The 14282-nt window shown below is 39.4% G+C and overlaps 1 protein-coding gene across 1 annotated transcript in view; it reads right to left on the bottom strand.

The window, feature by feature from the left end:
* Oseg4 (intraflagellar transport protein Oseg4) overlaps positions 1-13743 on the bottom strand; it is an 821277-nt gene extending 807534 nt beyond the window's left edge. Inside the window, 1 exon segment of the mRNA XM_068388427.1 lies at positions 13726-13743. The gene's annotated coding sequence lies outside the window, so the exon portion shown is untranslated.
* Between the last annotated feature and the right edge of the window lie 539 nt (positions 13744-14282).

The raw sequence follows: 14282 nt of genomic DNA, 5'->3' as shown, positions 1-14282 counted from the left end.
AAGCCCAGAAGGTATCCAACCCTGCCCAAGTAAAGTAGCGACTATTAGAGATTTCCCCAGGCCACGCAACTCTAAGGAAGTACCTGGGTTCCTTGGGTTCGCTGGGTATTACCGTATATTCATAAGAAGTTTTGGAGAGAGAGCGAAACCCTTACATGCTTTAAAGAGACAAAAAGTAATAAATTGGGTAGTGGAAGAAGAAAGGGCCTTTAACCATTTGAAAGCTGCCTTAACTAGCAATGAATTACTCGCATATCCTACATTTGATCGCCCGTTTTTAGTGACAACAGATGGGAGTAGCGTAGCTATTGGTGGCATAGTTTCTCAACGAGATGATAAAGGCAGAGAGCGATCCATTTGTTTTGCTTCCCGGGCATTAAATGGGGCAGAAAAGAATTATAGAACATTTAATCGAGAGGCTTTGGCTATTCTTTGGGTTCTAGAGAGGCATCGGTTCATTTTATTAGGTCAGTCGATTGAGTTGCAAAGTGATCATCGCCCCTTATGTGACCTCTTTTTCAAAGGGGATTTGACCTCTCGACAAGCGAGATGGATTGAGAGATTGTTAGAGTTTAATGTAGAGGATTTTCACCACATAGAAGGTAAAGCTAAAAAGATAGCTGATGTTCTCTCTAGAGATGCAGTAATAGGAGTAACAACTAGGGCACAAAAGAGGAACAAAGAATGTAATCAAAATACTGAAGACCCCATCAAAATAGAGAAAATAGGGAACGGGATGGGAATTCTCCAGATGAGCATTCAGAATAAGGGAGTGGAGAGAAATGAGAGAGAGAGAGAGAGAGAGAGAGAGAGAGAGAGAGAGATATGAGCATTGAAAGTGAATATATGTGGGTGGCCGAGGACATGACCAGGAGTGTCCAGAATGAATGCTCTGATGATGCAGGTTTCATTGACTTATGAGGTTGGGACATAAAAGAAGTCCAAGAAGGATGGAAAAAAAGAGGAATGGATGGAAAGAGTGCGAGCAGTGATTAAAGGGGAATCGGAGAGTTATCCGTCATTTCTGAATGTGCCTCGTGAAAATTTTTTTATAGAAAGTGATATCTTATATTGTGCTTACGAGAAGAGGGGAGGGGAATTCTGTGCACAGGTAGTTCTTCCTCCCTCTTTAATTAATCGAGCCATCCACATTGTACATGCAAGTCCGTATGCAGGGCATTTAGGGATTGATAGAACATCAAGGAGAGCATGTGAATCCTTCTTTTGGTTAGGAATGAAAAAGTCTATAGAGAATTATATAAAAGGTTGTCATGCTTGTAACTGTTTCAAAGAACATAAAAACACTGTACCAGAAGCCAGAAAGTGGCCTGTGATTCCTATTGAATTTTATAGAGTGCATATGGATGTGGTAGGACCATTTCCTACTGGTTTAATACAACATAAGTATATATGTGTATTTGCGGATTCATTTACTCGGTACATTCATACTTATGCAATGTTGGATAAATCGGCAAATTCATTACCCCAGGTGCTGTGCTCTTTCATTACTAGGTTTGCACAAAATTTTTTTTAAGTGATAATGGTCTCAAATAGAAATAAGGTGGTGAAATCGGTCACAGACTTGATAAAAATTTAACATTTTTCAGTGACCGCATATACTGTAGGCATTCAGCAAATGGCTTAATGGAATCGGATAATAGGGAAGTAGTGCGAATTGGCATGCTTCCTACAACTGAGCTAGCTTTGAACATTGCATATAATGCTTCGCTCAGACACACGCCTTTCTTTTTAGTGTGTGGACAGGCTCCTGTGTTACCATATACAGTCCTGATTAATTCGCAACAGTTGCAAAATTATTCAACTGAGCAATACCGTGTATATTTATCAAATCTATTAAGGAGAGTAATGAACACCACTGAAAGGTTTTTGAAAAGAGCTAATGAAAAGCACAGCTCGAAGTATGATGGTCGGTTCAAAACCACACCGGTAAAAGTATTTGTGGGCTATCGTGTGTATTTGGAACGGTTACAACCTGGGAAATACAAACTAGAGCCAGCGTATTTGGGTCCGTACCGAGTAAGGATGGTTAAATCTACCACAGTTGTGATACAAAGCATTATTAATGGCGCAGTGTCTGAACATCACCAGGCACACATACATGTGGTGCCAGAAGAGGTAGTTTTCAAAAGTGTTCCTCCTTACCCCTGCATATGTGACATTCCTCAAATTAATGAGTAATTTTTTTTTTTCATTGCTGCTGTTGCTGTTTGAACAGACCTCATTTCTTCTTTTGACGTGTTTTGAATAAACTTGATGATAACAATGTCTTCTTACCTCATTTCTTCCTTTGACGTGTTTTAAATAAACGATGATAACAATGTGTTCTTATGTTGATGCTCAAAGTATGCGTAAAATGTTGTGGTAATTTTGCTGAGTGTGGCAATACGTATAACATTGCTGAGTGAACCTAAAAACAATCAGAGGTTAAATAGGTCAGGTGAGATCCGTCAGGCGGATGCTGTATTATTCATGTACATTATTTATATGATTCCTGGTTGCTGGGGCCGGGGCAGTTCCCGTTTGGCAAGTGGCTGCAGGATTAAAGGTCATCCTTGAGGATAGGCAGTGTTAAAGAATGTGTAGATGTGAAAACCTTATACTTAATGTTATAAGAGAAGGGCAGGAAGATGAATGATTTTCTCGGGAAAACGGCTAGTGGCCACCGGTTGATAGTTGTAAGTGTAGTAGTGATTTAAAAAAATGGCGAAACGGTGGGAGTTGTGTTACGAAATTGTGCCGTAAACCAAAACAAGTAAAATCGAATGATGAAGGAATATCTATTCCTACCCCTGTCCTGCCCAAAAAGCCTGTATTGCCCGCAACCAGAGGGAGGTTATTGATGAGGTTGTGTAAGACTGATGTTGATATGATTTTTTTTTTTACTTTGGGTATTCTGTATTTTAGTTGCAGAGGTCTTAAGAAGAAATGAGTGGAATTATTTATATTGTATTTCGTACATTTTTAAGTACAATATTTCATTTTTTTATTTTTTTTGTGGAAGGTGTTATTTTTTTGGGTGATTTCTATATATATATATAAATATATATATATATATATATATATATAAATATATATATATATATAAATATATATGTATATATATATATATATATATAAATATACATATATATAAATATATATATATATATACATATATATAAATATATATATATATATATATACGTTGCATTTCTGTTTAGTACATGCCACGCCTATTCCGGGTCAGAGTGTCCTCCATATATCTTAGAGTAGCGAGGGCATGTGCGCACCTCTTCCGGAGTGAGGAGCTTGCGGGGGGAGTAATGTCCTAATTCTTGTACGTAAATATGTGTTGTATGTCAAGGTAAATAAACGCTATAATCATAAGAATTTCCCAAAAACCTATAACTCAGCATGTTGTTGTAGCAAAATTGAATTTGGATAGTGAGGGGTGTTTAGTTGCCTTTGTGTGCTCAAGTACAAAAGGCTCTCACCAGATAGTTAGCTGTGCACAGTATAGTGTACTTACAAACCTTTTGTAATAACTAGAAAAAACCCACGTTCCGATGTCTCATTATCCGTCAACATGGGACATATATATTTATATATAAATATATATATACATATATAAATATATATACATATATATATATATATATATATACACATATACAGTACATATATATATATATATATATAAATATATATACATATATAAATAAATATATATATATATATATATAAATATATATACATATATAAATAAATATATATATATATATATATATAAATATATATACACATATATATATATATATACAGTACATATATATATATATATATGTATATATATATATATATATATAAATATATATACATATATATATAAATATATATACATATATATATAAATATATATACATATATATATATATATATATAAATATATATACATACATATATATATATATATATATATACACAGTATATATAACGGATTTTGAGCAAAGCGAAAAATCTATTTTTGGGTGAGATGGCCATGATGTCCTGATGGAAGGTTCCTTTAGTAGCTTCCCAAGGGTATATATGACTACAGTGATATTCCCACAGAATCAAACCAAAGGTTTCACAGAATTCTAACTTCTGGCGCGAGTACCCTTAAGATTACTCTCAAGGGTATCGTACATAATCAGGGGACGTATTCCTGACACGCCACATGGCAATCTGCACCCCGAATAGCCTTTACGCTTCGAGGGGGATACGTGGCAGAATTAGAAGGGTAACCGCAATAAAGGTTACCCTGGTTCCCCTACTACTATCGTATCACAACCGCGCCAACTCCCTCTGGCGTTCATTCCTTGTAGCGTTGAGCATGGTGCTACAGATACAGTAGTTCAGGGAGGGAAACCGTGAAGATCTTTTCACGGAAAAGAAGGGTGGGTCCATCAGGACGTCATGGCCATCTCACCCAAAAATAGATTTTTCGCTTCGCTCAAAATCCGTTTTTTGGGCTCAAGCCATGATGTCCTGATGGAAGCATACCAGATAATTAATGTATCTGTGGATTTTCATCAGTGCCTTAACCTTGGGACAATATTTCTACGGCCAAAAGGGCCTATTGAGACAAATAATGTTACCGTTATCCGTCATTATCACTAAGCATAACAATGTTAGTGCTTCCTGCCCCCTGCAGGGAAGTCATTTTTAGACTTTAGAAAAGGGGCTTCAAGGTAGCATATATTGTATGAACAAACATAAGTATACACTGAGAATACAAAGGGTCTCAAGGCTTGTATATATTGCGGAACCAATATCAGTGTCCTCATCCGTTGTTTGTAAGCATACAATGATATGAGAAATACTTACATGAGTAAGTCAAAAACTCTGGCATCTTAAACATGCAATTGTTGGGCGAATTAGGACGCAACTGCATTTTAATAGACATTTATTCCTAATAAATGACTACATGCTAAATGAATGTAGCATGATAAGGAAATTATACAAGAGACATACACAGAAATTAATGTTCCCTTTTTTGAAAGGGGAAAATTGATGAGTGCCACTCTCAGACTGAAGAAAAGCTCTTTTAACAAGACTTTTCTTTATAATTTCTGTACATGAAATAGTCTAACAACACTGTGTACTATGTACACTTTTCTTTATAATTTCTGTACATGAAATAGTCTAACAACACTGTGTACTATGTACACATGGCACTAGTGGTAACCGTATAATTTCACACCTGAGATTCTGAACAGATTTGGTGTTACCATGGCAACACTTATTCAAAGGGAGGTCAAATGAAAAATGCTGACCCCTTCTCCTTTTAATTGATAGTCCCAATCAATTTACTGTTCATCGCAGAGCTAGACGACAGGGTCCAAAATAGCACCTGCCGCCACCACATAATGCTTCAATCCATAGACTTGCTTAGCATAGTATCTGTAAGACACACTGGAAAACCTCCAATCAGTAAATGAGCGAAGAGGCTCAAGTCCACACTGAAAGGTTCAGTGATGAAGCAACTTTTCTCGGATCCTTATCTGCAGGAGTACTGTCAGGATCCACTCCGCGAATAAGATAGGTGAGCTTCACCCTCAGTTATAGGGATAGTTTGATCCAAAGTTTTCTCCTGTAAAGAGCTGTTTCTCCTGAAGTCTGAAGTTCTATGAAGATAGACCTTAGACACTCTAGCAGACCTAGAGAGACATCTTCCTTCAGAGGGTAGATTCTCCAGGAACCCCACCTCTTAGTGGGTAGGTCGTCCTTAGTGAGAAAGGTTGGATCAGGAAAGAGATGCAGTTCTCCCACTTAATGTGGCCCTCATCCCCAGATAGGGCCACTATTTCACTAACATTAGCCCCAGAGGCTATAGTGAACCGAAAAATAACCTTTTAGGTTAGATCCTTGAGGGAACAATCCTCATTGTTCACAGGTGAGGCATAATGTAGGACCTTGTCCAAAGACCATGAGATGGGCTTTAGTGGTGCTGCAGGCCTAAGCCTGCACATGTTTTAGGAATCTTCTTAAAGATTTCATTCGTCAGATCCATTTAAATGGCATAGAGAAGAGGTCTAGTCGGGGCTGACTTGCACATAGATATTGGTCCATGGATCCAAAGATCCAATCAAGTGACCTCTCTCGCAAAGTCGGCCCTACCCTTGGTGCTTACTCAAGGGTTTATATGGGGACAAGGCCAAAGAACTAGACTTCTCATAGTATCTAAGGATAAACTGCCTCCTTTCTCAAAGGCCATTGTGCTGTTGGCCGCCAGACCTAGAATATAGGAGTGGACAGAGAAGGACAGGCAGAAGATCATGAGATTGTTTTCGGCCCTTTTGCTTTACAAAACAATTTACTTTTCCCAAGAAGACTCGTATTGTCTTCTCGTTGACTAGACTTGTATTCTTCTAGGAATTCTATTTTGCCTTTAAGATCCCAGTCTTTTTCCTAACCGGTAAGGGCAAGGAATTCATAAAATGAAGGGATCAGGTGTACTGTGATAAATTGAAGGCAGAAAACTTCTGAACCTCCTGGATAATCCTAGGTGCATAACTAGGATCAGCCTCAGCCTCAGTTCCTTCATTACAGGGAACGGGGTGTTCTTGGGCTACCTGGGAGCCAACAGAGCCCCTCTTCCCTAGAAGGGTCTCAGCATGTAGAGGGCCTTCCGGAGGAAATTTGATGGGCTGAACAGGAATTTCTAAGTCCATCACTTCTAATGTAGATATGATGTCTGTTACCTCCACTAGAGGATCATCGTATGGGGCTATATATCGAGATAGTATCTTGATGACGTTCATGATGAAGAGAACGATCTGCAGCTTGGGGACTTGTTCCCATCTGGGAGGGAATGGGTCTGCGTCCGTGTACCATTCCAACTCTCTTGGGTTGAACCCGAGAAGAGCATCCGCTGTCACCTTGCGGATCATTTATAAATGAGCTGCTAATAGGTGCCATTCCCTTAAGGAAGGGATGGCTAACATTCCCTAATGAAATGAGCTTTCCCTTATCCTCGACAGTTTCAACGCCTCATTATCGCTTTGATGCCTCAGACCAGCCTGAGGAGGTCTGATTTATGTGGAGAGAGTTTCTCCAACCATCACAGGGCTAAAATGGCCTACGGGCCCGTGGCCTTTGGTCATTGTAGGGTAAGCGAAGAGGGAATGACCATCATTGGTCCTATTAGATCTCTTCGAGCGTTTGATGCGCATCTTCTCCAGCCTCTTAATGCATCTTACAGCTGTGCACATAGTACTGGGTCTGTCATTATCGTGAACTGGAGAGTGTTCAAAACTCCTCCCTGTTAGCGTCATGGAACCTGACTGATTACAATAGTCTCTTGACAGACCTTGCGATCTCCTTTTACATCCCCAGGGGAAAGGAGCGTTAGGGTGACCACAGGTTTCAATGATTATTTTTAAAACATTGAAGCCCCTGAGCTGGAGAGAATCGAGACTTCTTGAAGTTATTTTGCATTACCGATGTTCCAGGGCCAGATCATCTCCATGGATGCTCATAGACAGTAGTTTCGGGTGCGTGTCGTCCAGGGCCATTGTTGGCTGAACTCTTTCTAGGCTTGGTTTCGCTTGACTGTGTCTGCTAATTCCGTGAAGATCCTAGGACTGAATCTAGTCCGACGAGAATCTTGTCTAGGATATATGTTATCTTCTGTAATTTGGATCCTAGGTAGGAGGGGAGGGGGTGACTGACTGGAAGTTGCTGATAGACATCTTCCAGGTTTGGCTAGAATGTCAACACCCCTTACTGAATAAGGTCCTTATGTTCAGAAGGATTAACATTCTGAACTTTCTGTTTTATTGGAACTTGTTGAGTGGCGCCAAGTCCAGAATGACTCAGAGTTTCCTTGAGTCCTTCACGTGAACACGAAACAGCCTTCCTTGAAATCGATGGACTACTTTCCTTACTGCTAGTATGCTCTAGAGCTCTAATGTACACCCTTCCAGGGGATTTGGAATGTAGGAAGAGTTGAGGAAATGATGGTGGTGGTATGTCCATTTCCATTCTAGTCTCATCTTGGTTAGGCCTTGGACTCAAGGATCGAAGGTCCAGCGATCCAGGAGGAACTTCCCTCCTACCAGAAGCGTCTGTTTGCTTCGCATGATCAGAAGGTGTACATATCTGACCGTCTGTGGAACAACGGTCATAGTAACTGTGGGATGCTGTTTAACATCCAAAAGGAGAACTAAGAAACCTTCCCGTCCTCTTTTTAGGTCATACATGACTGTTTGCCTATATCAGCTTCTCAGTGTTTCACTGTAATAAAAGATTCCTTTCTATTGTATAAAGCTTAGGATAAGTACGCTGAAAAAGAATAGGAGAGACACATACGTGTGAATCCTTCCAGCCAACTGCTGCGGCCCTCCTAATTATTGATTCTAGGGCATCCCCTTTTAAGAAGGGCCCGATGGAAGATTCTAGCCCATAAGGATAGAGTAGCATAAGCAGCGCCTACATCCAGGGAATTAATAATGAGAATCAAAGAGGCTGATGAAGAGTCAGCGTAAGGAAAAAAGGGGGGGGGAGTGTATCCCCCAAATCAGGTAGGTCTCAGCAAGAGATTGTGCTTAGAAGCACAGCGTACTGGAAAACCATTCTATTGTATGGTTATGTACCAAAGATTTCTGTCTGTGATATGGTCCTATACTACAGATGTACAGGGTATTGTATACACCTATACAACTGGCATATTACAGTCAAGGTTAGTACTTGGGGGTAAATTAACTGGCAACAGTACTTCAGTACCGATATGGCTAGCAGTTCTCCGGCATGTCTGACTTATCGGCTGTCAGCGGGTCGCTGACAGAAGTCACACCATTCTAGCCAGTATTCGATGTGACTGGGTAGTGGTGAAAACTATACACATAGTAAGCAGCCCTCTGAACCATTGGCGACCACTCGGGCTGTCGGCAGTCCGCCGGTTATCGGCGGGCTGCCGATTGAAGGCATACCAACTCAGCTATTGACTGGGTGGTGACCAAGGGCACACACTGCCGGCTCTCGGCAGCGAAGTCAGATGTGACAGTGAATCAATGACTGCCGTCGTTGTTATCACTATAAGGTGTAACCTGATTGTAATGTCTCTGCCTGGTGTTTACCAGTCGGGGGTTCGAGTCTTGCTCAGATTCATTAGTGCCGTTAGTTTCTGCAACCTTACCATCCTTGTGAGGTAAGGTTGGGGGGTTTGGGGGAGCTTGAAGACCTTAAAACCTTTAAAATAAACACTAAATTGCCAGTTATCGCAATGAATAAGTGAAATCTCCGGTCCAATTCCTGTAGAGTTTCCGAATTTTTGCGAGTTCGCAACTGAACCGCATTTCTGTGATAACTTCTGGTACCAAACCAACCCTAGTTCGACAGCTTGAGACTGCCATCGTGTATGCACTGGCAGCGAGAGGGGGGGTGGGGGTACCCCCATCCTCACCTCTTCTCCTCGAACTGGAGTGGAGAAAGGAGGGATAGGGGACAGGATGTCCTTTAGGAAGCTGTAAAATAGGTGGGTATGGTTCCTGAGAGATTTTATAATCTCACACCCAAATGTGTAAATGTTAAGAGCTGTATACCAGATTCTAATAACTTGGGTTTTTCGAGACCTTCGACAGTAAGGTCTGGCCTACTTACAGGTCAGAGGGTCTCAGACGGGGTTGCGGATTTGGAAATAATATTGCTGGGGGCATGAACCTGCATGTATTATCTCCGTGAAAATACTCACTCTTATAACTGCAAAAGACTGCGATGCATCATCTGGTGTCCCTCCTGTAAGGAAAGGAGAACAGAAATGAGAATTCAATTGATTATCACACTGATAAACAATTTGCAAAAATCATCTTTTGACAAAAATAGCTTAGGACAGAAAGCTATAAAGAGATAGCGGGAGACACATACCCGTGTATCCCCTGAGAGCCAATGCTGTTACCTCCCCTCAGTATTAAGATAAGGAAATTCCTCCAACTGGGGAATTCCCAGTAAAAAGGGGGGTCGAACACCTAGGTGTAAGGAAGTGTACAAAGCAGTGTCCCCCCTTATACTTAACACCGTGAGGTAAGAAGGACTGGTTTCACAATCAGAGTATCGAAGGAATGCCATTCTTTCGATATAGGAGCGGTACCAGCAGAAGCTCGCACAAGGGTACCCAAGATATGTTGATTAGAAAAGATAAAAGACATATATTTGTGTATCCCAACCAATCCATTTGCTGTGACCTCCCTTACAATATTAAATCAGGGAGTTTCCTGATCAGGGAAACTCAGGGATACGGGCTCTCCCCTTTAAGGGTTAGAGGTGTCACACCACCAGCCCTTTTCGAAATTTAATATTGTAGGGTAAATGGAAACTGATTTCAAATCAGAATATTGACGAAATATTATTCTATCAATATAGGATTGGGTTCAGCAAATACCTGGGCAGGGATACCCAAGATATATTTGAAATAACTACTAGTATAATATATACGTTAGTTTTCCATCTGCCATATATACTATACTGCAAATATACTGACAACCTGTATAGGCATATACTGTAGTTCAGCTGGCATGTTGCCGGATTAGCTAGCTCTTGCCGGATCATCTAGCATGCTAGTTAACAGAGAGAGAGAGAAAGCATGGAGTGAAGGCTATCTATTACTGTGTATGTATACAGTAATAAAGGATGTAAAAGTCTAATTTTACTGCCTTTCTCTGAAAAGAAGGTTCAAATGGAAGGGGAGAATATAACATTCAGGCTTCCATCTAGCCACAGTACTATTGCCGGCTTACCACTGTAGGCCAGCCTCTGGCAGCACTAGTACAGTCGGCATGCTACCGACTGAGTCAGTACCTATTTGTGCCGGTCTACTGCCGGCCAGAGCAACACGCCAACAACAGAAGTTGTGGCCAGCAGTTCAAGGGACAACTGGAGAACCTTGGTGACAAAAGGGACCTCCCACCCACAGCCGTCATGGCTGCCGGAAGCCGTCAGTCGCCGACAGCCGTCAGCTGAGGAGAGGGGGTCTGGCCGGCTCCGGCAACCCACCGGCAATGGCAAGGTTGCAGGACGCCGGCTCAGGAAAGACAATGGCTCAGCCCTCGTAAAAGAACAGAGGGGGGGGGGGTTCCTATATGAGGTCCTACACACCTTGAAGAAACTCTGTTTCAGTACCGGCACAACCCCAGGTGCTAATACAGTTAAGGGGACGGCAGTCCATGCCGTTCCTCTCAACAAGGGAGAAACAGAGTTCCAATGCCGGCGCCATCCTAGGACACAAGAGTATACTACTCTACAGCCTAGGGTCTGCGAGCATAGGACTAGTCTACTAGACCACAGGGAGAAGGTGGCGGCATCATGCAACCACTTCAGGTGTAATCTAGGGAGGGCTAGCCTCCTATGCCGGCAGTTCAGCTGGCAGGGGAATGCAATCACCGCGGCAACCGACTGCCGACAAAGACTAAATAATCTGGGGTTCTGATCGAATCCCAAAACTTGCCGTCTGCTGTTAAGGGATGAGACAGAAAGACTCTAGGCTAGTCATGCCTGAATTCGAAATTCAAGGCCGAACGCAGAGAGTTGTAGCCTAAGGCTACTCTCAGAGGGAAGAGAGATTACCCATAAATCTCTATTCGAGACTAGTAACGGCTAATGAAATTCCAGGAAATATCAATCTCCAAAGAATGATAACTGATACACAAGGGTAACCGGGGAAATGTCGAAAGTATATGTTGTCTAGGTTGGGTTACCTAGACAAGGCGAGATCTCGGTTACCTAAAATCACCAAAACTCTGACATATATGATCGACACAGAAAAAGGGAAAATTATGCATATAAATATCTTTACAATATAAAATGCCTAAATAGCTTTCATAATAACAATTAATGCTATTAAAACCGGAAATGTCGTTCTGCTAACTAAATGTCGAAAGTATATGTCGTCTAGGTTGGGATACCTAGACAAGGCGAGATCTCGGTTACCTAAACTCACCAAAACTCTGACATATATGATCGACACAGAAAAAGGGAAAATTATGCATATAAATATCTTTACAATATAAAATGCCTAAATAGTTTTCATAATAACAATTAATGCTATTAAAACCGGAAATGTCGTTCTGCTAACTAAATAACAAATGCCCAATGAACAACTGTGCCTATGGCGACACCGGTGACCGGCGTAGATCCAAACACAATAATTACACCAATTTCATTGTGAGGCTGGAACTAAAATACATATTGTAAAGAATAAATACTCAACTTTCTGGATGGAGAAAGAAGCCGTAGAATGCATAAAGATTCCCTTGAAATCGATCGAAAATGTCAGATCAATAGGGAACACCACCATAGCGAGTCGCTACAAATAAAGGAATGACCGCCAGAGGGAGTTGGCGCGGTTGTGATACGATAGTAGTAGGGGAACCAGGGTAACCTCTATTGCGGTTACCCTTCTAATTCTGCCACGTATCCCCCTCGAAGCGTAAAGGCTATTCGGGGTGCAGATTGCCATGTGGCGTGTCAAGAATAAGTCCCCTGATTATGTACGATACCCTTGAGAGTAATCTTAAGGGTACTCGTGCCAGAAGTTAGAATTCTGTGAAACCTTTGGTTTGATTCTGTGGGAATATCACTGTAGTCATATATACCCTTGGGAAGCTACTAAAGGAACCTTCCATCAGGACATCATGGCTTGAGCCCAAAAATATATTTATATATATATAAATATACATATATATATATATATATTTATATATATATATATATATATATATATATATATATATAAATATATATACATATATATATAAATATATATAAAAATATATATATATATATATATATATATATATATATATATATATATATATTTATATATATATATAAATATAAATATATATATATATATGTATAAATATAAATATATATATATATGTATAAATATAAATATATATATATGTATAAATATAAATATATATATATGTATGTATATATATATATATATATATATATATATATATATATATATACATACATATAAATATAAATATATATACATATAAATATAAATATATACAGCATATATATACATATATTATATATATATATATATATATATATATATATATATATATATATATACAGTATATATATAAATGTTACGGCCCACGTGTTGCAAGTTCTTATTGCACGATAAGAGATGTCAGTGATGAAAACAATATTCGGCATAAAAATTGGTCAGTGGAAACTTAAACACTTGGAAAAACTTAACAATTTATTAACAATTTTTTTTAGAAAAGTCAACCTTGTGCCTACCTAACAATTTAACAACTTAACACTAAACAACTAATAATTAACAATTAACACTAAACAAATAATAATTAACAATTAACACTTAACAACTAATAATTATCAATTAACACTTAAACCATTAATGCCTAAAAAGGCATACACTGATACGAAGTTTTATATCAACTGATAATCACTAACAAAAATTCCCCAACAGGAAACACCACTCCCAATGAAAGTGTGTCTTAACATTTAAATAATTATCAAAAAACAAAAAAATTATAAAATATGAATCCTCACACTCTTTGGGGCTGGAGAAAAACACCCATAACTCTAAACAAGGTAGCGACTCCACAGACACTCGGCTACCGTAGGGAGTGCAGTTCGGCAGGACTCCTCATCAAAGGGAGGAAATGGAGTCTCAACCCAAAAAGAAAGGTAAATTGTCTTTCCTACCTGGCAACTGCCTCCCTACTTGACACCACGAGCTCCGAGGCTCCCGCAGCTGCGGACTGCAGAAAAGAAGATGCAGGAACTGCAAAATACCGCAGGTGGCAGAAATGCACCTGCTAAAAGGCATCGAAAGTTGGCGTTGCAATCCTGGTAAAAGCTCAAGCAAGCCAGCTGCTGAAGTAGTTCCTGGAAACCTTGAGCTCGAACTGTTCACTTTAGCAATCAAATTCCTCACAAATAAACTCAGGTGTCTCTTCTCACCAAGGACTCGAAAAACACAGAAAAGAAACAAAGCGTTAAACTAGACACTTATAAATCTTTAAACGAGTAGGGAAGAGGTTAAAGTAGCACTTCAACAGAAAAAATATAAATTTACAATTAAAGCCTTATAAACTAGAATTTTATACTAATTTAACATAAAATAAAAAAATGCAGAAACAAGGCTAACAAAGATTAAAGCAAAAATTACGTTAATACATAATATATATATATATATATATATATATATATATATATATATATATATATATATATATATATATATATATATATATATATAT

This window comes from Palaemon carinicauda, chromosome 1 (assembly GCF_036898095.1).
Source record: "Palaemon carinicauda isolate YSFRI2023 chromosome 1, ASM3689809v2, whole genome shotgun sequence".
NCBI lineage: Eukaryota > Metazoa > Arthropoda > Malacostraca > Decapoda > Palaemonidae > Palaemon > Palaemon carinicauda.
Note: the sequence above shows the minus strand (reverse complement) of the source record. Positions and strands in the feature narration are given on the sequence as shown.